Below are 21,975 nucleotides of genomic sequence, written 5' to 3' on the forward strand. Positions count from 1 at the left end.
AGGCCAGTGGGAAGGCTTGGAGCCAAAGTCGTTACATGAGAAGTTCTGCATCTCTCTAGACTAGGTCTGCCTTGCTCCCCACTCTGTGCTCAGTCATTGGTTAGGAGTACCTGTGAGAAGCGTGACTTTGATATAAATGTCATGATCCAGAGGGGCAGTAGACTGAGTCATCAGTCAGTTATGCTCTCTGATCCAAGTGACACATTTTCATAGCCACCAAAAGCAGCAATTAAAAAAATTAGCATTTTGTATACGTATGTTCCCCTCAGAATTATTGCTTTGAATATAGCCAGAAAAAAAGCTTATGGTATTTATTTATTATTCATTTCTGTTACATAAGAAATTTGTTTAGTTTCTATGTTATCATATACAATTAAATCTTCTTATAATATAAAAATAAGTTAAATGTGTCATTTTTTTTCTAAGTACTTACTTTCAAGAGCATCTCAAAACCCAAGGGCAACTGTTCTCAACATATTCTTACTTCAACATATTCCTAGGAAAGGAAATGCCCCTCACTAATAGTGACTCCCTTGGCAGAAATTCTCAATCCTTATGGAAGAGAAACTCCTCTGTTATAACACCATTACTTCCAAACTGGGATGTGGTGGGATAATTTGAACTCCACCACCATCACCACCAAACCTAATGTATAAGTTGCCAGTTCTACAGTGACTGTGCCTGCATCTTTTTCAAAAACTTCCCAGGATCACTGCTCTAGGGAAGTGGTTTTCAAATTTTAATATTCATAAAAATGGAAGATGGGAAGGCTCGTTAAAAACAGATCTGTTTCAGTAGGTCTGGGAAAGATACTATGAATGTGCATTTTTAATAAGCATCCTAGATGATTCTGTGTATTCAGGTAAGCCCCAGAAACATATTTCCAGAAACATTAAACCAGGGCCATGATTGGCTATCCCTAATCTATAAGGAGCCAAAAATCGTTTAGACCCAAGGGAGCAGAATAGGGGGTAGGCAAGGTGCAGAGTGAAGGCACCACTAGATGGAGAAGTAGCAAGATGGTAAGACAGAAGGAATGGGGAAAACCAAAAGATGGAGAAATACATACAATCCGTATATCTGTATCCATCAATTTACCTATATATCCTATCACCAAATTCACCAGGAAAATCTAGTTCAGTTTGGAGAATGGAAAGTGATACATCCAAAAAAATAATTGCTGTTTTACATCTTGGTATTCTATTTCCCTTTGGACTATAATCATGAAATACATACATATATATATATATAGATGATATATATATAATTTGTGTGTGTACATACATACACACCGTTTTCTTAGATCTTCTTAGCTCTATTTTAGATATAAAGGAATGGTACTGATCTTGCACATATGTTACATTATATATCGTAATACAATATATTATATATCTAATCATTTGTACTCCTATAAAGTAGAAAACAGGACACACGATTATTGTTCAAAATTATCTGCACAGTTACAATATTAACATAAGTGCAGCCTTTTCCTTGTTTTATAATTTTCAAACTATAAATCAAATATGAATGCTTGATGAAAAGCTGAGGCTAGCAAGTGGATAATAAACCATTTTACCAGGGGGGTAGAGATTCATTTTTATTTTTCAGTTTCTATGTTATTCCCAACCACCTTTTTTGAATACTGATACAAGAAATAATGCCATCTATATGCTGCATGACAAAAGTGTTGATATGTCTCTGTACCCCTTGGCTTGCATCCCTGTTGTCATCGCCCAGCCAATATTATTGTGACATTTTGACACTGCATTGTGACACAGTGACCTGGTGCCTCCAGCAGCCTAGAAGGACAAGTTGACGAAGGCACATGGCGCATTAGGAAGCGGTGAAGCAGTTCATTACTGCTACAGAGAGAAAGTCTGCTCTGGAGACAAGAATTCTTATCTAAGGCACAAGACACTGGATTCTGTTCCTCGCTCTGCTACTGATTTACTGTGAGATCTGCAAGAAGTAATTTTAATTCATTGGTGACTCAGTTTTTCTGTCTGCAAATGGAAATGACCCAACATATACGATTTAAAAAAAAAAAAATCCTAGGGCAGTGATTGCCTTTGCAGCCCATTCTTGGAAAATAGAAATTTTGGAAGAGCACACTTTGAGGCACTGAATTAAATGATGATCACATGATTGACTTCAGTGCTGTCATAGTCTGAGAACTATGTACTGCCTTGACTTGCTCTCATCTCTTCCCAGACTTAAAGGGCTCCCATGATGGTCTAGCCATGAAATCCTTCCTTCGCCTTTGCTTAGCATTAAAATTTGCCCCTTACATCTTGACAACAGCAAGTTGTATCTCAGCCTATGTGGTATTACACAACCCATTCAGCTCAAAATTCCATCTAATAGACATTCTCTTATAATACATAACCTCAATTGTTCCAAAACAATTATTGGTTGCTTCTGAGAAGCAGGATTTGTCTTGGAGATCGTGCCACAAATTCAGATGCAAGAGATGCCTTCTAAAGCCGTGGCTTTTCTCAAGTGCCCACTGGTCCAGCTCATAACCTATTTTACATCTCAACCTTTCCATAAGGAAAATGAAATTCTAGACGTTCTGGGATTAAAGTCCACGCCTTCTCAGGTCATCTGTGAGCAGGAGCATTTTGGAGTCTATAGTCCCTTAAGACTTCAGTAAAATGAAGCCCAGCCACTAAGAAAATGTCCATCCATTGTGTATCGAGTGGCAGAGCTGAATCTTGGCCCTTTCCTGACCCAGCATTTCAGAGGCAGGGCAATGAGCCACGGGGGTAACCACAGCAGGGATCCTGTAATCAAGCCACAAAGGGGCAGGGAAACATGCTCACTCGCCACCTCAGCCAGGGGAACTTGGTGTAAGCTGTATTTTGATAGCCTTGTTTGTTTTCTTAGCTATTCGAAGAGCATACTAATGAGTGTAGTCACAGAAGAAGGGGAGGATGGGATTAAATACCAGGGAAAGTCATTAAAATGAAAGAATGGGATAAGCCTCACAACTATTTCCAAAGCTTAGCTATTTCCTGTCCAAAGCCAAGTTCCCTTTATTTTGTAAAAGATGAGTAAAATGAATGCAAAAGCTCGCTTATTCCCTCGGTGCCCTGATTTAACCAAGTCCTGCCAGCAGTGGAGAGTCCGATGCGATGAATCGCTAGATGCCTCATAACTCTTCTCTCTTTAACACACAACCTCGGCTAGTTATTGTGAAAGGGGCTCTGTGCAGCTTTCTTAGTGCTCAAAACTCACTACTTCCAGCCACAACCGCAAAAACAAGAACACCAGGAAAAAAACACAACTGGATTCTTACCGGAAAATATCGCAGAGCACAGTTATCATTGATGAGGGAGTGGCGCTTATGGGGGAAAGCTGACTCGTGGCTTATCACCTGGCTAACTAAGATACGTCACAAATATCCTACATTGATCATGGAACAATTTCATTATTTGTGAAAAATTCAAGAGGACTAATTCAGTGCTACTGATAACGATTATACATTCCAGCATAGCACCGTGTTCGCTAATTTTTTTAATGTGTTATTTTTTTATATTTAATTTTCTATTTAATTATAAAATAATTTAAAATATAGAGAATACCGAATATAATGAACACTCATGAATTCATCACCCAGAATTAATAGTCAGATATTAACAATTTGCCGGCTCTATTGCTCTGGTGTGCTATTTCTCTTCCTTTTTTTTTTTTCAACAAGGTATTACAGCTACAGCTAAAGCCTTCCACTTGCTTGCTGTTCTCCTCTCTCCTACCTCCCTAACTTGGTGAATAGCATTCCTATTCAAGGGGATTCTTATACAGTTGCATAGCAAAAACATGGAAACACCCGAACTGCCCCTGGACACCAGAATGGACAAATAGATTGGTTTATTCATGAAATGTAATACTATTTAGTAGTTAAATAATGGATAAATCTAAAGAAACCATACTACTAAATAGGAAAAACAAGTCACAAAAGGATACAAAAAGTATAAGGTTCGTGACAATTCTAAAAACATATTTCAATAATATAAATCATTTACGAATACCCATGCACGTAACAATAACACAACACATGAATGTGTTTATTTTTCAGTGTAATGTTTAATATTCTTTTATGAGATGTGTGTTCCACATAGCTGTTATGTACGGCTGTCCACTGAAGGTTTGTGTCCTCCCGAAAGCCCTATGTTGAAACAATCCCCAACACGATGGAGTTTGGAGGTGAGGCCTTTGGGAGGTGATTAGGTCATGAGGGCAGACCTTCAGGAATAGGATTTAGGGTCCTCATAAAAGAGGTCCCAGAGAAACCCCTCACCCCTTCCACCATATGAGGTGACAGCGGGAAGATGGCAGTCCGTGAACCAGAAAGCGAGCCCTCACCAGACATGGAATCTGCTGGTGCCGTCATCTTGGTCTCCTCAGCCTCCAGAACTGTAGAAAGAAATCTCTCTTGTTGACGAGCCACCCGAGCTGTGGTACTTTGTTACAGCACCCTGAACAGACTAAGACATGTCCTCTGACAGGCACTGTGGAGGGGAACACGTGTGCGATTTAGGATCCCTACCCTCTAATACAGGCAGTAAGATGAAATCGACAGTGACAAACAACAGGAAAGATAACAATTTGTTATTGCACCGGTAGGGTAGCACCTCACAGTGACTTAAGCCAGTCTCGGCAATGTGGTATCCCACAACTGTTGCTAATTATTGTTACCCCACTTAACAGATGAGAAAACTGAGGCTGAACTTAGGTAAGTGATCTATCCCAAATCAGTGAGCAAGGGGCACGACAGGGCTGGAACCTGCTTTGGTCTGACTCCACAGCTGCTCCTTTGACTACATCTTACTGTGCTAATTGGACCTATTGGTTAGTTGTTATGAAATAAGAGGGTTATTGTTAAAAACCTTAAATAAATCTTGCAGGACTAAAGGCAAGGCTATAGGGACAGAAAGATCAGTGGCTGCCTGGGGTTGGGGGAGGGGTCAACTAGAAAGGTTTGAGACATTTTGGGGGATAATAAAAATGTTCTATGTCTCGATTGTGGTTTTATTTGTCAAAACTCATGGAACTGTATACCAAAAAGGAAGGATTTCACTCCATTTAAATTGTACCTCAATAAAGCTGACATTTAAGAAAAACAGGGGGAAAAAAGCCCAACAAACAAAAATCTCCAAAGCCTAGTGGATAAACACCTTGTTCTGGGTACTGAGGGGTTTCTCTCTTTATCACTGTTAATTTATTCCCACTGAAAAGTAGGGGGAGAATTTCACGGAAGAGTCCTAGGTCGGTGCCCGCAAAGTCAAATAAAGCCTGGCCTGTTTCCCCTGCAGTTTCTGTTTGAAAAAGCGAGAAAGCTGAGCTTGCGTTAAGTCAGACCTTTCCCTTCCGCTGAAGACGGAAGGGAAAGGTCATCTGAGAAGTCCTGCTGTGTTAACCAGGGAGCCTTTCCTGCTGAGCCGGCCTCAGGTGTACAGATGGTCTCGCCGCAGAGAGGGGCGGCTCCCCGCGCTCGTAGGGGCCGTGGCACACCTGCGCTGTCCTCCACCAGGTCCGTCCGTGGGCGCGGGTCCCGCCGAACCACGCCGGAAAGCACATGCATCTTGCAGGAGGAAGGAAGCCTCTCTAATCTGCAGCCTGAATCTCTCTCCGCACAGCCCTCAGAGCCTGGCAGTTTAGATCCTCTGATGATTGCTGGGACAGAGGCAGAAAGACAATGCGGGAAGCAATTTAATCAAGGCACTCGGAGTTCCCGCCGCCGAATAAAGCCATGTAGCCCGTGACTTTTGGTCTTCCTCCCTGAAAGCTGCATTTCTTTGTAATGCGGGGTTAAGGAGCGGCGGCTATTCTTTGAGTCAGTTGTAGAACCCAGCAGGATAAGATATTAACAGGCTTAAAAGGTATTACCTGCCTGCCCGTACCAGGAGGCTTGCGGGCCTGTGGGGGCTTCCGGTTATTTCTTGTACTTTCCTGAGGGAATTAGTTAAAATTGCCAAGGTGGAAAGTATTTGATTTAGATTAATCTCATTTTGCCAAGCGGCCGAGCCTCGTTACTCTGATTGGCTGACCTAGCCATGCTGCCCTTCTCGCTGGAGGAAGGGGGGAAAGCTTCTGGTTCATAGCTCTTGATGGATAAGTAAAATAGGCCATTATCATCCTTTCACGAAACCCATAAAAAGCATAGAACGAACTGGAGGGTCAAGTCAATGGGGAGGGGTGGTGAACCTACAACATTTCAGGGTCTTCCGCAGGACCAGAAACGCTAAGAAAAAATATGCAAATCCCGCGTCTTCCGGGAGCATTCATTCTCCCAGGATTCCGGGTCATGACTGGGCCGATGTTTTAGGCCCAGTTAAAACCAGCTGGAAAAAAGCATCCATTAAAGATTTCAAAAGGCTTTATTTGTTGCAAAGAGGAAAACAACCACAACCACAAAAACATCTTTTAATTGATTCTAAATGAGAGTTTGCTGCTCTAGGCTTTCTGAACTGCCTCTATACTAAAAGGAGGGAGGCCCTTTTCAGAGAAACTTATTACTGGAGCTAAAACCTTAAACGGTGCTTCTCAAACTTGAGCGTGCAATCTGATCTCCTGCAGCCTTGTTAAAATGCAGATTCTGACTTAGTAGGTCAAGATTCTGCATTTCTAACGAGCTCCCCGGTGATGCTCTGCTCCTAGGACCACGCCGTTTCTCTTACACACCGAGGAGTAAGATCCTAAAAGAAAGTGAAATTTAAAACCATTTGTAAGCTGAAGGGCCTGGACCATGCAAATTATTCAAATTATTCTCTGTAACGTGGTCATTCACTGTCAGTTTGCATTCATATTTTTGTTAAAACCTGGTATCCGATTTCTTTTGCTTTCACCTTCTGATCGTCTATGAACAGCTACCAGGCTGCATGGCACAGGGCAAAGAACCTAAAATAACCTTGGCCAGTCATGGACTCCTCACTTACTTGGAGGTATATGTTTTTTTCTTTCCTTGTCCCGAGGATAAATTCACAATGACATCATCCTTCTAAATGCATACCCACATTTACGCCATCCTTGATCCTTGTCCCTCCCAAATCAGAATAAGCATCTCTCTCCAAATCTTCCAATATTTGAAATTTTTGCCTCTGCAGAAGTCTGTTTTTTAAGAAAGTGCTATAAAAATCATGTGGTTACCTTGTCTCAATCCATTAGACCTCTGCTCTACGTGGCCTGAACATGGACAACTCAGATTTTGTAAAGATACAGACTTTCACATGAACGATTTGGAAAAAAACAAAAAACGAAAAACCTAAACTAAAACCACCAATCTTTTGTTTGTTTACTTAGAAAGGGACGGGCTATGCAAACAGATAACTCTAAAAGATTTTTTAAAAATTGTATAAAATCGTTAATAGGTACTATTTCCAGGCATAATTACATACTTTAAAACCAAGGAGAGGAGGTGGGTGTTTCTGAAATCGTGAGCAACAACTGGACCCATTTTTAGTGGTTTATACACACATAATTAGCAGTTTAATTTCCTCTGTGGCTAAGTTAGCCTTAAGATTTCATTTAATAACAAGCACAATTTTACAGCCAGAAGCCAGGCTCCAGCACCAGCTTCAGCTCAGCACTGCCCTCCGCTGGTCCCCAAGCAAGTCACGCTGCCCTGCTTGGCGTCAAAGGATCAGACTTGCAAATTGCAATTGGGCTGCACAAAAATTAATTGTGAGAGAAATGGAGAAATAGAATTCATTTAAAACTCTCTTTAATGAGACTTTTATTTTTAGCTGAACATCAACAAAAAAGCATGAAAAATTATATTACTCCCCGCCTTTCCTCTCGTCTCTCAGATAATACTCATTATCGTATTAGCCTTGAAGCAGGAACCTGTTCCAGCACAATTACGTCCAATACTTCCATGCAAAGGATGGCAGAAGACAACTGTTGCTCAAAACAGCAGTTTTTACCCTTTAAGTAACCAAACTGTTATGCCTGCCGAGCCCAATTTTGGCTTTATATCCCAATCGCTTTGTGCAATTATTTTTTAATAGAGGAATAAAGTTTCTTCTATGCCCAGAGGGCCAGTCACTTTGTGTTAACACTGAGTGTGACTGACTGCCAAGAGTTGGAGACGTGTCTGGAAGATTCCTGCTAATGAGCTGACACACGTCAAAGCTGCTCTGTTCAGAGGCTGTCCTCCCAGCCTTCGCTTTTCATCTGAACATAGAGATTTGACAATTATATCAGTCTTTCCATTCAAAATTTCAAAAGGGCTATATGCCATGTGCGGAAATGCTATTGCTGCGTTACGTAAAGAGGCTACCTGAAATAGGAATCCGAAGAATTCACCAGGATTTGGAGAAAACAAACGAATATTCCCAGTGGAAATGCAGGTGGTTTGGAAGCCCAGGAAGCGTTGGTGTCCCGATGGATAGAAGCTGCATGAGCTGCATCCTTCTGTGTGCCCTGCCAGCTGCCTCTGATAGATTTTGCTATCTGATGATATGAGATGAGATGCTGTGGATGAAGGATCCTTGTCACCAAAGCCTATTATTTACCAGAACTTACACAATTTTGACTTAGGTTGTGACCAGGGTTCATATGGCAGCTCTGGCACTTTATTAGCCTTAGGGTTTGATCTCAAATAAATTGTTCCATTTCCTAAGTCTCAGTTTGCTTATTTCTATGATTGAGGTGATAATATGATTCATATAACCTGGTTGTTATGAGGGTTAAATTAGATACCTTGTGGAAATACACAGAGTCGGACGCCCTGATATTCATGGGTTCTGAACTGAAGACACAAGGTTGTTGGGAGAGGGATGGTAAAATAGCGGTGCAAAGAGAACAGACTAATATCTCTGACAGTAGCTAAAAGCCTGGGCTTTCTGATGTCTAGGCCTGGGTTTAATCCTGGCCCCAGCACTTTCATTGACCGTGGGAAAGTTGCCTTAACTTCTTTAAACCTCGGTGCCTTCATCTGTAAAAGATGAACAATGGTAATTCCAACTTCTAGCGTTACTGTGAATGACACAAGGAAAGTCACCACCATAGGCCTCATTCATAGTAAGTGTTTCTACAAGTGGTGGATGTTCGTGTGGAACCAGGCTGGTTTGGGGACCTTTCTTCAAATTCTGGAGTCAACATTTTGATTGGCTTTACATACTTGTGTATTGCGTAGTTAAATGTTGTGACCATGATTGCTCTCACTTAGTTCACAAGAAGGTTAACTATATTTTATCTAACAAGTCCATAGCGGCAAAGAGGAAAGGGCTGCTTAGGGAAAAAGTCTGATCTGAAGATCTAGAAAGTCGGCCAGTGTCTACCTGTAGAGCTGTGTTAGGCTCTATGCCAATGGATGAGGAAGAATCTTTACAGCTGGTTTACAGAATTCATTGGATGCACAACGATGACCTTGACCAATATCACCTCCTATTTTCCTCTCTTTTAAAGGGCAATGACCCAACTAACTTATAGCCCTGATTCTAGGACACCTGAGAAGGAAGAACATTGCTGTATCTTCTGTCTGGCATCTGGTACTAAAGCTACTTAAGGAATAATTCAGAAACTTCCTGAGTGGACACAGGGGGCCTGTTTTCCTGCATTGTCTCCTTCACATTAGTACATTCCCAGAAGAAAAAGAAAAGAAGGAGATAGACATACAGACTGGTGAAGTTTTAGAGGGCTAATAAGTGATGTTTTTCTTCCCTACCTGAGTTTGGAACCAATTAAGAAACAGGAGACAGACAACTGGAGATGAAAATCTTAGCTTTGCTAGTGATACAAACTGGATTGTAGCCTGTGGCATTAGCTCTACGTCCATGTGGGCTTTCTGGTGATTGAGCTCTGAAGGAGACAAGCATACTTGCCAGCCAGAGGCAGAGCTGGACCACGGTGGAGCCCTGACCACATGGTGGAGAGGAGATGGGCGTGCAAGCTCTGCACACAGGCAGATACGGCAGGAGGGGAGGGGAAGTGATGGAGTAAGCCTTTCCATGCAACTTCTGCATCCGTCACCACTTGGATGGGCACCCTCCTCCTGCTGGGAGTGCTGAGGGAGGGGCAGAGGAAGACATACCAGCCTTACCCTTGGGTCAGAGATTTACACTATTTGTGCCATGTTCCCCTTCAGCAATCCTGCGAAAGACCTCTGGTCCTCTTTCTAGGATTAGTGTTTAAATACATAAAATAAAATTCATGGACTTGCAAAGGAAATCAATTACATTAAATACAGTTATCACAATATTTTTTAAAATTTGAGATATAGTGATATGTGTTTCTTTATTAGCACATTCATAATAAGATCTAGCAGCAGCTCTGATAATTACCATAATTTCAAAGTAGCAATGAGTGTTGGTGATATTTTGAGATATCACAACCCCTGAAATGAGATATGAAAATCTCTCTGATTTCTATTGGTGACGTGTACTGGTAAATACCACTCTCATTTATTGCCCATAATGGAGGGAAATGTTAATTTTTGGTTAGAGGTTAGTGAAAATAAAGATGGAATTCTTTTTTTTGTTTCCCATTCAAGTTCATGAACCCATGGTTAAGGACACTTTAAGAACCCCTTGAGATCAGTGGTTCTCAAACTTGAGCATGTACTAGAATTATGGGGAGGGCATGTTAAAACATGGTAGGTCTGGGTTGGGGCCTGAAAATTTGCATTTCTCACAAGTCCCAGGTGATGATGATGCTACTGGTCCAGACACCCAACTTTGAGAACACTGTTCTAGATGAAAGCCTTCCACATAGAAACACTTAGAATGAGGAAAATGTTCTCCCTTGAAACTGTCAAATGCTTCTACCTCAGGTGTTCTCATCTGGTTTTCAGAGACAGTAGGTAGAATCCAGATGGATATCAGTACCGTTATTGTCACACACTTTCTATTTTAAGAGCCAGCTCAAATCTCACCACTTCCCCAAATCTTCCCTAATAACCCAGTCAAAGGGACGCTTCCTGCCTCTAAACTCCTCTAAAACTGTAGCCCTTGTGAATAGGTGGTATTGCCTGGCCCATCTTCCTTTAGTTTAGCCCAGTAGTTTATTCCTCTTTCATCTCACTAGATTCTACGCTCTGTGGAAAACTAGTCCCTGTATTAACACTAAGGCTCTCCATATTGCCTCATACCTGGACGGCTTTGGGACGTACTTGTTAATTACACTATCTTGTGAACCTCCACATAGGTTCACCTGCAGGTGGGTTAATTTTCATTGATACGAAAAAAAAAGTACAGCTAGATCTTGTTGAGATGTTTATGTTGCAAGTGACAGGAAATATTTCACATTGATTTAAATTTAAAAGAGGGCTTAATGGTTCAAGTACATGTAAGCCTTCTGGTGCAGTTTGATGCTGAGATTCCTGGCGACATCAGGCCTCTGTTTCCCTATGCACTTTATGTGTTTTGCTCTTCTCTGTGCATTCAATTTGTCCTAAGCTGGAATCCCGCTATAGTAAGAAAAATGGCCATGCTAGTTCTAGAGCTCACACTTCAACTCCATGCCATCTAGAGTAAGAATGGCAGCCTCCTTTGGAGCTTTCTCTAAAGTATGTAGAAACTTCTCTCCCAGAAACCCCAGAAAATACCTCCTCATATCTCTTTTATCCAAATTGGGTCACATCCTCACAAGTAAAAGTATCAACCAGGATCAAGGGAATCTTTTTGTAGTCAAACTCCGCTACTGTTCGATGAATGAGGAGGAGGCAATGCCCAAATGAAATTAGCATGCTGTTTGCAAGAGAAGGGGGGAATGAACGGATTTTGGAAAATCAACAGTAACAGATATCCTCTACAAAGGCTTTCTGGTTTTTAGTTTTATCTTATATTTTAAGATAGCAAACAACTCATGAACTAAAAGAGCTAGAAGGTGTCAAAGGAAACTCCTTTTGACCAAACCCATTGCTTCAGACAGGAATGAACCTAAACTATAAGAAATCAACAGTCCCCAGGAAGGGAGACTTGCCCATTGAATTCAGAAGACCTAGGACTGAGTGTACCTTCAGTGATAAGTAGCTGAGGGACTCTGCATATAGAAATTCATCACTCTGGACTAGAATCTCTTTATCTTTAAAGTCAGCAGATGACAATAGAGGATGTCTAAGGTTTTAGCAATGTTAAGGCTGCTATTAATCTAATCTATTCTTGTGTGAGTTTGTGTGTCTGTGTGTGATGTGTGTGTGTGTGTGTGAGTGTTGGATGGGATAAGAGGGGAGCCTCTTGAGTTTTTCCCCACTACTGGAATTTATGCCAATTTCTATTATTCTAGGATGAACCATTGGTACTTAGCCAAGACACATGTTTAAGGAGTTCATCTTTGCTGGTCTCAGTTTTCTGAATTCCCTCTTATCCTACATTTGAAGATACAACCTCCCACTCCCAATTGTTCAACTCTCACCTTCTTTAAATACCCCTTTCCACCTCTAGGTTCTGAGATGATTCTGAAAATCATTCACACGAAAGTGTAAAAAATTAGCCACCACTAGGAATGTCAACTTTTCTAAGAGTCTAAGAAAACAGTAACTCAAAAGACTGGCCTTTTAATGTGGTATAAGGGAAAGAATGCACATTCTGAAGCTGACAAACCTAGCTTCAGATATTGGCTCCACTACTGATTAATTATGTGACTCTGGGTAAGTGACGTAGCTTCTCTGAGCCCCAGGTCCTTCGTTGTAGGGTGAAGATGCTAGTGCCTCCCTACAGGGTTCTTTATGAAGGCATAGGTGGTAGGCCGTGAATAGTGTTCCGCTCATAGAAGTGACTCAATCTATTTTCCCTTTTCTTTTCTTTTTTTTTTTTTTTTTTTTTGGCACCCGGGGAAAAACAGGGTGCCAATCTCTTTTTTTTTTTTTTTCTGCTTTATTTCCCAAAACCCCCGGTATACAGTTGTATGTCTTAGTTGTAGGTCCTTCTAGTTGTAGCATGTGGAACGCTGCCTCAACGTGGCCTGATGAGCAGTGCTGTGTCCGCACCCAGGATCCGAACCCTGGGCCGCCGCAGTGGAGCACACGAACTTAACCACTCAACCATAGAGCCGGCCCTATTTTCCCTTTTCTAATGGCAGAAATTCAGATATCACTCAGCAGTTAGTGCTTTCTGGGATGATAGGTTTGGTCTGCCCCTTAGATCATTCCAAGTGAGCTATTTAGCATATATATACCTTGAGCTAATCCTACATCCAGTATCTGACTCTTATTCTGTGTCCAGAATCCCACTGTTATTCTTCCTGTATATATGGAGAACAAGCAAAATTTGTTCCTTAAACAGCTAATTTTTTTTCCATTCTCAAGTACCATTGAGTAACTGAAACTGAGTTATCTCAAATATTTCAAGCTTATTTTAAACTTTGACATGAAGCCTGATGAAGATGGTGGGAGGATAGGGTTTTGATTTTAGTGTGAGAATTCAGCCTATTTCTACACTCGTAGAGTAATAACCTACGCTATTTGCTCGTTCACAAGACCTCATCTATCTCTCTCCATCTTCCCTCTTCATTCCTCCTTATAGATTTCTGTTCTTTTTCTATTTCAAATATTTTTAAGGAGGAAGGACATATCCCTCACTCATTATCATTAATTTGAAATTTTATTAGCGACTCCTTCCAAACAAAGAAGCAAAGATTAATGCTCTCCTCAATGGCCACTAGAGAAAATATTACTTAGATTGACCTTCTTCTTTTTTTCCTTTCAGTTTGGTCCCCTTTTGAGTACAATCTTGGAGCTCGCCTATATCTCCTTGACTTGTTAATAAGAAGATCATGCAAAATAAAATCAGAATCAAAACTTTAGCTGAAGTCCAGGTCAATTACACGTATTACTTCCCCCCTTATCACCCTGGCATGTCAGTGTCACTCCAGCACAGAAAAAAATGAGACTGGTCTGAATAATGTGATCTTTGCGAAGCTGTTGTGGTGGCAGCTCAAGATCTTGTCTGCTGGTGGAAGATTGCAAGTGGGCAGTTTGATTATTTCTTCAAATCGCTTTACAGGTCTTGAAGTAAGATGCAGAGCTTGGAGTCACCAAGGATAATGCTTTTTCTCTTAATAAATTTTGGCAACTTATCTGTATTTGCTGGACTTCAGAGTTTTTGCTCTGTACACTACAATTTTTTTAACAAAGTAGAAAGCTCAGTTATCCTCAGCTACTCCCTGTCTCGAATACACAAATATTAGAGTTATAAGCTATGTCAGCTCTGCCTTTTAAATATCTTTCACAGTGTTGTCTTCTCATCTTTCTAATTTTAATACCTAAGTTTAGGCCTTTGCCGTCTCTCATCTTTATGTTTTATAGCTGATAATGGATCTTCCTCCTATAAAATCTCCCTCAATTCAGTCCATCCTCCACACTTCAAATAAAAACCAAAAACCAACAAAAAATAAAATTCCTAAACCAAAAACCAAAAATCAAAAACCAACAAGAACGACAAGCAACCAAATCTAGTCATGTCATGGTCACATTGGAAGATTACATTGTCCCCTTAATGGTTGTAGCAGAAGGCACAAACTTCCTGGCATGGCAGATAATACCTTTCAATATCTAATTCTGTGGCCTCATCTTCTACCATCCCTCCCTAGCTCCGTACACTTGAGTAGAGCCAATCTTCTTCCTATTTACAAAGATATGACAGTACCACAGACAGTTTTTCAAGTTTCTAAAAAAAAGAGGGGGACATGTTCCCCCATAACTTCTTCAGTACCTGGGGAATAATAGACGCCACGATAACTGATCAGAGGATGGATAACCCAAGCTAGATGACTTATGTTATCAGCTCCGACTCCATGAATACATTCTTCAGTTCTTTAAGACATACTCAAGCTGAGTGGTCTCTGGTGTAGATTGGCTTTCTATCTCCGATAACTCTGTGCAATGATGTGACTCATTTTATTTTGGCAGGACTGGGAGAAAGTAGAGAGGGAGGGAGGAGGTGGTTGCCTGAGATGAGTGGAAAGGTATAAAATAAATTTCATTGCCTTCTCAATTTCACTCTAGGTTCATCTGAGGACTCAGGAGTCACCATTTTGATCTACAAAAGGTGACATCTAATGAAGAAAATTCTAGGTAAGCGAGTTAGAATAGGGGTTGATGACAACTTCATTCTTTCTGTCCACCAGTTCAGGAAATCTGACTGAGATCCGCTACAGCTGCAAGGGCCCAAGCTAGTCCAGTTTTGCCACCACCATGAATAACACACTCTTACTGCAAGTGGTGTTCCCTGCTAGGCTGTTGGGGTAAGCTCAGGATATAGAGAGATTCTGACACAAGTTGACTTGAAGAGATCTGGCCACTTGACCACTGGACAGGTCTGCCTTCTAGAAACACAGATGGAAGCTAGTAAAGCAGGCACATGACAAAGCTGGTATTAAAGCAGCTTAACCCTTTATTTAATGAGTGTGTGATCTGATTTTATATTACCTCATTAATCTTTTCAGATTTTAACATGGTTCTACTCTGGATGTGATAAAGGCAAAAGTTGCAGTGAAGGTGGTAAAAATGGAAAGTCTTTTGGGGCTGGAAGAAGAGAGCTTTGGCGATTGCCATGGGCCTAGGGCCAGGCCAGCTCTTCATTAAACCTCATCGTTTCATTTCTCAAGGCCCAGTAAGGAGAGATCCTTTGCTTCTCTTTTCCACTTTTGTGTAAATAGACAACTCAGCAGCAAGTGTGTTGGGAGGGGCACTCACAGGGCGCCCATGAACCCAAAGGGATGGCTTTGGGCTTCCTTGCTTGGCATGTAGTCCCGCTTGTTCTGTTCTCCTTGGAGACAGCACGTAACTGCTTTTTATTCTCTTGTGATGTCACTAGGCGACTTGAAAACCTTTGTTCACTACCCTCTCAGCCCTTCCTGACTGCCTAATTAAACCTCTTTTTCAGTCTTCCTTCATGGACGCCAGGCCAACCCCTTAGTCACTGCCATTTGTACTTCACTGGACCTGCTCCAAACTGCTTAGGCACAAGGTGGCTCACAACACACGGGCTTCCCCCAAGGGTCACAGACAGACTGAGATCTCAGTGAGAGAAACAAAAGAACAGGACAAAGAAACGAAGGCACGCAGGCTGCCGTTCAGGGCAACAGCTTCCTGGTGAGGGCCTGATCCCTCGTGACACTCCCTTGGCATGGCTTGGCTATTAGTCCGACTGGGATATTGTTCAGAGCTCCCTCCAGGTGAAAAAGCAAGCCTTGCTTCAGGCTGAGGAGGTGCCATTAAGCCATTTTCCTATTGCCTTTCAGATCAGCTTTGAACTATAAATAAACCAAGTACCCAGGAGGAGCCACAATGCTTGCTGTAAGGTTATTTGCATCCCTGTCTCTATCTGAACTCCCCTTATGCCAACTCTCTCTTTTAGAAACCCCACAAGGTTGGCAGGTCCACCACTCCTGCTGCCAATGTCAGTGCATTAGCACTTAGCTTAAGTGAACACATGTGCCAGGCAGGCTCACAGCTTCCTCCTCCCCTCTTTCCTAATGGAAACACTTCAGATAAAGAATGACACCGCTAATATATTGCATAGACTTATGTATTGATCCTATTTTAGACTACTAGCTCTTGAAAATAGCAACTATATTAGCTAAGATGTTGTAGAGTGACCAGCACAGGCATATAATGATGATGGCAACAATGAAGATAATGATGATAAAATAATAATAATAATGATAGTAGTGGTAATAATAATAATTTAGTGCTTAGTGAATGCTCCTACTGTTGGTCAGGCACCAGGACAGTGCATTCTATATTATACATTGCACATATTGTTTCTAGTCTTCACAATAACCCTGAGAGTTATTTCTAATCTTTAGATGGAAAAAGGGAGGTTTGGAGCAGCAAAATTACTTGTCCAAAGGCCTACAGGGGGCAAGTAGGACAGTCTGTGTGACTCCATTGTCAAGTGGACTTTCTTCTCTTCCCAAGTTACCTCTGTGTTTAACTTCGTGTGACGAGGAAAGCCAGAAGGGTGTAATTTTTAAATTCATTCAAAAAGTGTTAAAGCAGTCTTACTTCTCTTCAACTTCACTGGAAAGCCATAGAGACAATATATTTCAAAATATGAGAAGCTAAGGCCACCTTTCAGTAGATTAAGGGTGATTTTTTCACAGTCATGACAGCCTAAAATTAGAATGTTTGATATTCTCTCAGCTCCATTGTCAAAAGTATTTACTCTCCATTCATCCCTTTTCTTGTAAGCTCTAGAAGTGTCACTGGTAATATAAAGAAGATAACATTCCAAAGCTTTACATAAGTTTAAAACTCCATTTCCTTCTCTTTCACAATTTTTTTCAATGTGGAAAAACTGAGTTATTTTCTTAGTTTCTTTGACTTCAAGGATCTGGAGAATCTGGGGTCTTTTTGTGGTAAAATCAAAAGAGAAGGAAGAGATTGTAAACATTTATATGATCTGTGTGAACTTGTAAAAAATTATTCACATTTTGACCATAGATGGAATGAACCTGGATATGACAAGAGCAGATTATTAACCCAGTTATCTATCCAAGATTTTTTAATCAATATGCTGTCCATTGGACCCCTTTCCATTTTGCCATCTTGTTTCACCAGTAAAATTTTAGACTTGCTAATTTCCAAGACTTGGTAAGATGGTTGGCTTCTACAGAAGTCAGGGAACCCAAACAATATCATGTCTAAAGAGGAAATATTGGCCAGGAAAGGAGATTCTCTAAATGCTACCTTCCAAAAACTAGACTATTGACCATGAGGTCACTCATTTGATTTTGTGATTGGAAATATCAGTGTTTGATATCTAACAGTGTGGTTCTGAAAGGGAATAACTAAGATTTATTAAACATCTTTACTAATTGCTTACTCTGTGCCAGTCATTCTTCTAAATGCTTGAGATACATTTGCTTCTATTGGATGCTGACAACGATTCTATGAATAGTTATTTTCATCATCCTACTTTATATATAGTGAGACTGAGTCAGAGAGGAGTTAAATCACCCAGCCAGAGCTACAATAGTTGAGGAAAGGTCAAGCTGGGATTTGAACCTGGGTGTTTGGGCTCCGAAACCTCTGCTTCCGACGCTCTTCCACGCTGCAAGTACCCATGGGGCACAGACTGTGAGTTCAGGTTGTGGCAATGGTCTCAGGTCTAGTGAAGTGCAGGTGTGGCGCTAACTCCAGTCTTCCTCTGTGTGTGGCAGGAAGGTGCCTGATCTCAGGATACCCTGAATTCACAGCCCTGGACCCTGAGCTCCTTGAAAATCTCATCAGCGTCGTCCCATGGGATTGTTTGCCTGGCCTGCTGGGCAGAACCATCCTGACCCTACTAGGAATCCAAGATGATGGGACCTCCTCCAAATCTGTAGTTTTCTCAAATCTTCTTCTTTCAATAGAATTTAATAGGATTAAAGATTGCTGATTTGCTTAAGCCTGATTCAAAAGAAACTGAATTCTGAGCTCGCAGATTCTAGCAATGGACTTCCACGGGGCATGGAGCCATTTTTCCCCAATCCCCTTTTTCCCCTTATATAATCACACCAGACGACTAACAAATCCTGGGAGCAGGTGGTACCCTTTAAATCGGAAGTGGCATGATCCTAGCACACGACCTTCCCTCCCCCAAATCACCTTCTCCTTGTTCCAAGTCACTAACAGCAACTGTTTTCAAAAAAGAATCTTTTTGAATTTTTTCCTTCACTGATCAAAAAGGAACCTTCTGATGGCCTTCTGCATATTTTAGCCTTTGACAACAGTCTTAACGTCTTTTTTGAAGCTTTTGTGCACTATTTTTTTTAAACAGCTACCTACTAAGGATGGACCAATCTCACTATCAAATGAGGAAAACTTACTCATGATACACTCACAAAGCATGTTGCCTTGAGAACCTGCAAAGAAATTACGGGAGGCTTAATCAAGTCTGTGGTGCCTTGATAGCCATGGATGAAAAGGGCTGGAGAAGCACAGGCCATCATTTATAATTTAGCAGCATTATTTTATTATGATCACCTCTGTTTTCCTAGGTTTGTCTCACATCCTCCTTGGCATTTTAAACAAAAAGATACTTTCCTCCAATTCTCCTTCTGTTTTTTTACCAGGTCATGTTATGTCTTGTCACATCAAGTCATGTTTGATGTGACGTGACACGGGGTGCCATGTAACTCAACCCAATCAATAGAGGCATCGAGAACAGGCCTGGTGGATCTTTGCTGCAAACCTGGGGTCCGGGGCTGCTGACTGCTCTTTGTCACCCCACAGTTCTTTCGGTAACCAGCAAGGACAGGGTCAGCAATGTCCTCATAAAATGTGACAATGTTCTATTTGTCGTTTGCATTTTCACTGCTACTGATTACCTAGTCAGAGAAGCTGTGGGTAAAATATTTTTCATTTGGATATTCTCCAACTAGACAGCTATATATTGTCCACCTAAGACTGGCTACCTAATTTGTGGGACCCAGTGTAAAATTAAAAAGCACATCCCCTTTTTCAAAGTTATTAAGAATTTCAGTTTCAAGATGGCCACATCAGAACATTTAATCGAGTGTGGAGCCCTATTGAGCACAAGACCCTGTGTCACACAGGGTACGTGCCTCACACACACAAGAGTCTCTTGGTCTTGGGATCACATTCAGGGGTCTTCTTGTCTTTAGAAAGTGTACCCTGCATGATGGTGCACATTTCTGATGATGGCCTATCGTGCCAGACACAAGAGGGAGAAGAGGAATGTCATTATAACTGCATTCAGGGATATTTCAATCGGGGCTGATTGCTCCTTCTCCTTAAAGCACAGCAATTTGCCGTGCAGATTCTGTAGTGGTGGGAACGGCACCCACTGCTACTTCCTACCTCTGTCTACCTCTCCTCCTTGCAATGGTTCCTTTATTCTCTTTCTTCTGTTTTGGTTTGGATCTTAATGCTTTGGGCAAAGATTGCTTTCTTTACATTTTGCATTGCAGCCTTTATCCCGAGCCTAATCTACCTGCTTTATTTTGTTTTATTGGTCTTCTGCAAAATGGCAGCAGCATACTGCACAATTAACTGGTGTAGTTTATAGACTCAAAGAACTGAGCTTTCAGTTGTATGCATGTGTGTTTGCATTTACATCTATACCCAAACACATTTTGCAAACTGTAAATGAACTAGAACAAATTCATTTGGTATACAGTTTTGATGTTTGTTGAAACCTCTAAAAGTGCAGTGTGTGTGAAACTGGAAACCAATAAGAGAGAGAATGGGGACAAAAGAGATCTTTTTGACAAAATATTTTCCTATTCAAACAGCTTGGCGTAATAGACCCAAATCTCTATCTTAAAGCATATTAAGTAAAATTGTTTTAAAATTGTAAAAGATTCAGTCCATGCATGAGGTCGTGGGTCCTCTTGGAATTGCCAGCATTTTAACGCCAGTTGGCACCAGAGGCCGTACTCTGAGGTGCCTTTGACGCAGCCACCCTGCCTTTTGAGATCTAAAAAAGAAATTACCCAATTAAGATGTAATGGCCCTCCAGCCTTCCCAGGCTGAGAATGAGAGGAGGCATATTTACAATCACAGAGCACCATAAAATTTTATCCAGTTGTATCAAATCAGCAGGGCTAAATTAGCCAGCACTGTCCTGATGCGAGGACCACGTATGCACATGCAGACGAGGGTGGCGGGATGTATGACCAGGGAGGTCAACCTGTCAGGGAGATTTAGGAAGATGCTCACTGGACGTGGGGTTGGGATGAAGAAGTATTGGGGTGTAATAGAGTTTACCCAAGATACATGTTATAGAGATGCAGAGTTTACCCAAGAGGTTATTATTTCTCTCCAAAGAGATCCCACTCATTGAAAGCAAGGTTTTTTTTTTTTAAAAGCATCAGCTAGGCGGCATAGATATTTTTACACATTTTCTAGTAAAATTAACACATACTAATTTTTAAAGATTCACTTTGAGTAGTTCTAGGATGACTTGGTTTTAATCATCTTTTAATTTTACCATGCTTCCCTAGAAAATTTCATTTTTTTCAAAACATGAACATCATTTCTGTTTAGGAATGCTGGAGGTGTGGATTTGCTCCTCTCAGCAGAGTCTTCTGTTCCTTCAAAGGTCAGGGATGATGTGGAAGGATGGCCTAATTCTTCCTCAGAATCTCTTTTTCTCATTCTTCTTCTGCCTTCCCCTTTTGCTTTAACAAGATCAGGGAAATGGTAAACAGAAAGGACTCCAAGCCTCTAAAAAGGCGACATTCAGTCTTTTGCTTTTGAAGAAGACAGGAGCGCATTTGGTGTGGATGCAGTACATTCACTAATCCAAGCCTGCACCACGCTTCCGTTTACTGTTCAGAAGGTACAGAGGCCTCGCTCCACTGAGACAGACGGCAGCAGCGTCTGAAAGGGGAGGGAGAAGAGAAGCGTGGCCAGATGATTGTGCCCCACAGAAACACAGTGAGTGTAAATGTGAGTGTGTGTGAGTGAGTGCGTGTGAGTGAGTATACGAGAGTGGGAGTGTGTGAGTGGGTGTGTAAATGATTTGTGATAGAGTGTGTGAATGTGAGTGTGAGCAAGTGTGTGTGTGAGTGTGTGTGTCGGGGCAGGGGGAGAGGGGAAGGAGAACAATGTGGGAGAGAAGAGAAGGGCACACAAGCAGCAGAAGTAGTCGCTCAGACACTCTGATGGGCCTCAACTTCTCTGTAAGACTGTTGATGTCTTGGCAATCTGCATTTTAAAATCAAGATTCTCTAAACCTCCATCATCCAATGCAGTAGGCACACTCACTCTATGTGGCTATTGAGCACTTGCAATGTGGCTAGTCCAAACGGAGATGTGCTCTTCTGTATACAACGAGCACCAGATTTCAAAGACTTAGTATGATAAAGAGAATGTAGACTATTTCATTAATGTTTATATCGCTAACGTTAAACTGAAAATAGTTTGGCTATATTGGATTGAATGAAATATATTCTTAAAATTAATTTCACTTTCACTCTGAGAAACACTTAAGCGACATATGTGGCTTGCATTATTTCCTGTTGGAAAGTGCTTCTCTAAGTCTTTCAGCCCCTGACGTGAGTATGTGGGTGGGTCCGTGG

Source organism: Equus quagga, chromosome 6, assembly GCF_021613505.1.
Source record: "Equus quagga isolate Etosha38 chromosome 6, UCLA_HA_Equagga_1.0, whole genome shotgun sequence".
Lineage (NCBI taxonomy): Eukaryota > Metazoa > Chordata > Mammalia > Perissodactyla > Equidae > Equus > Equus quagga.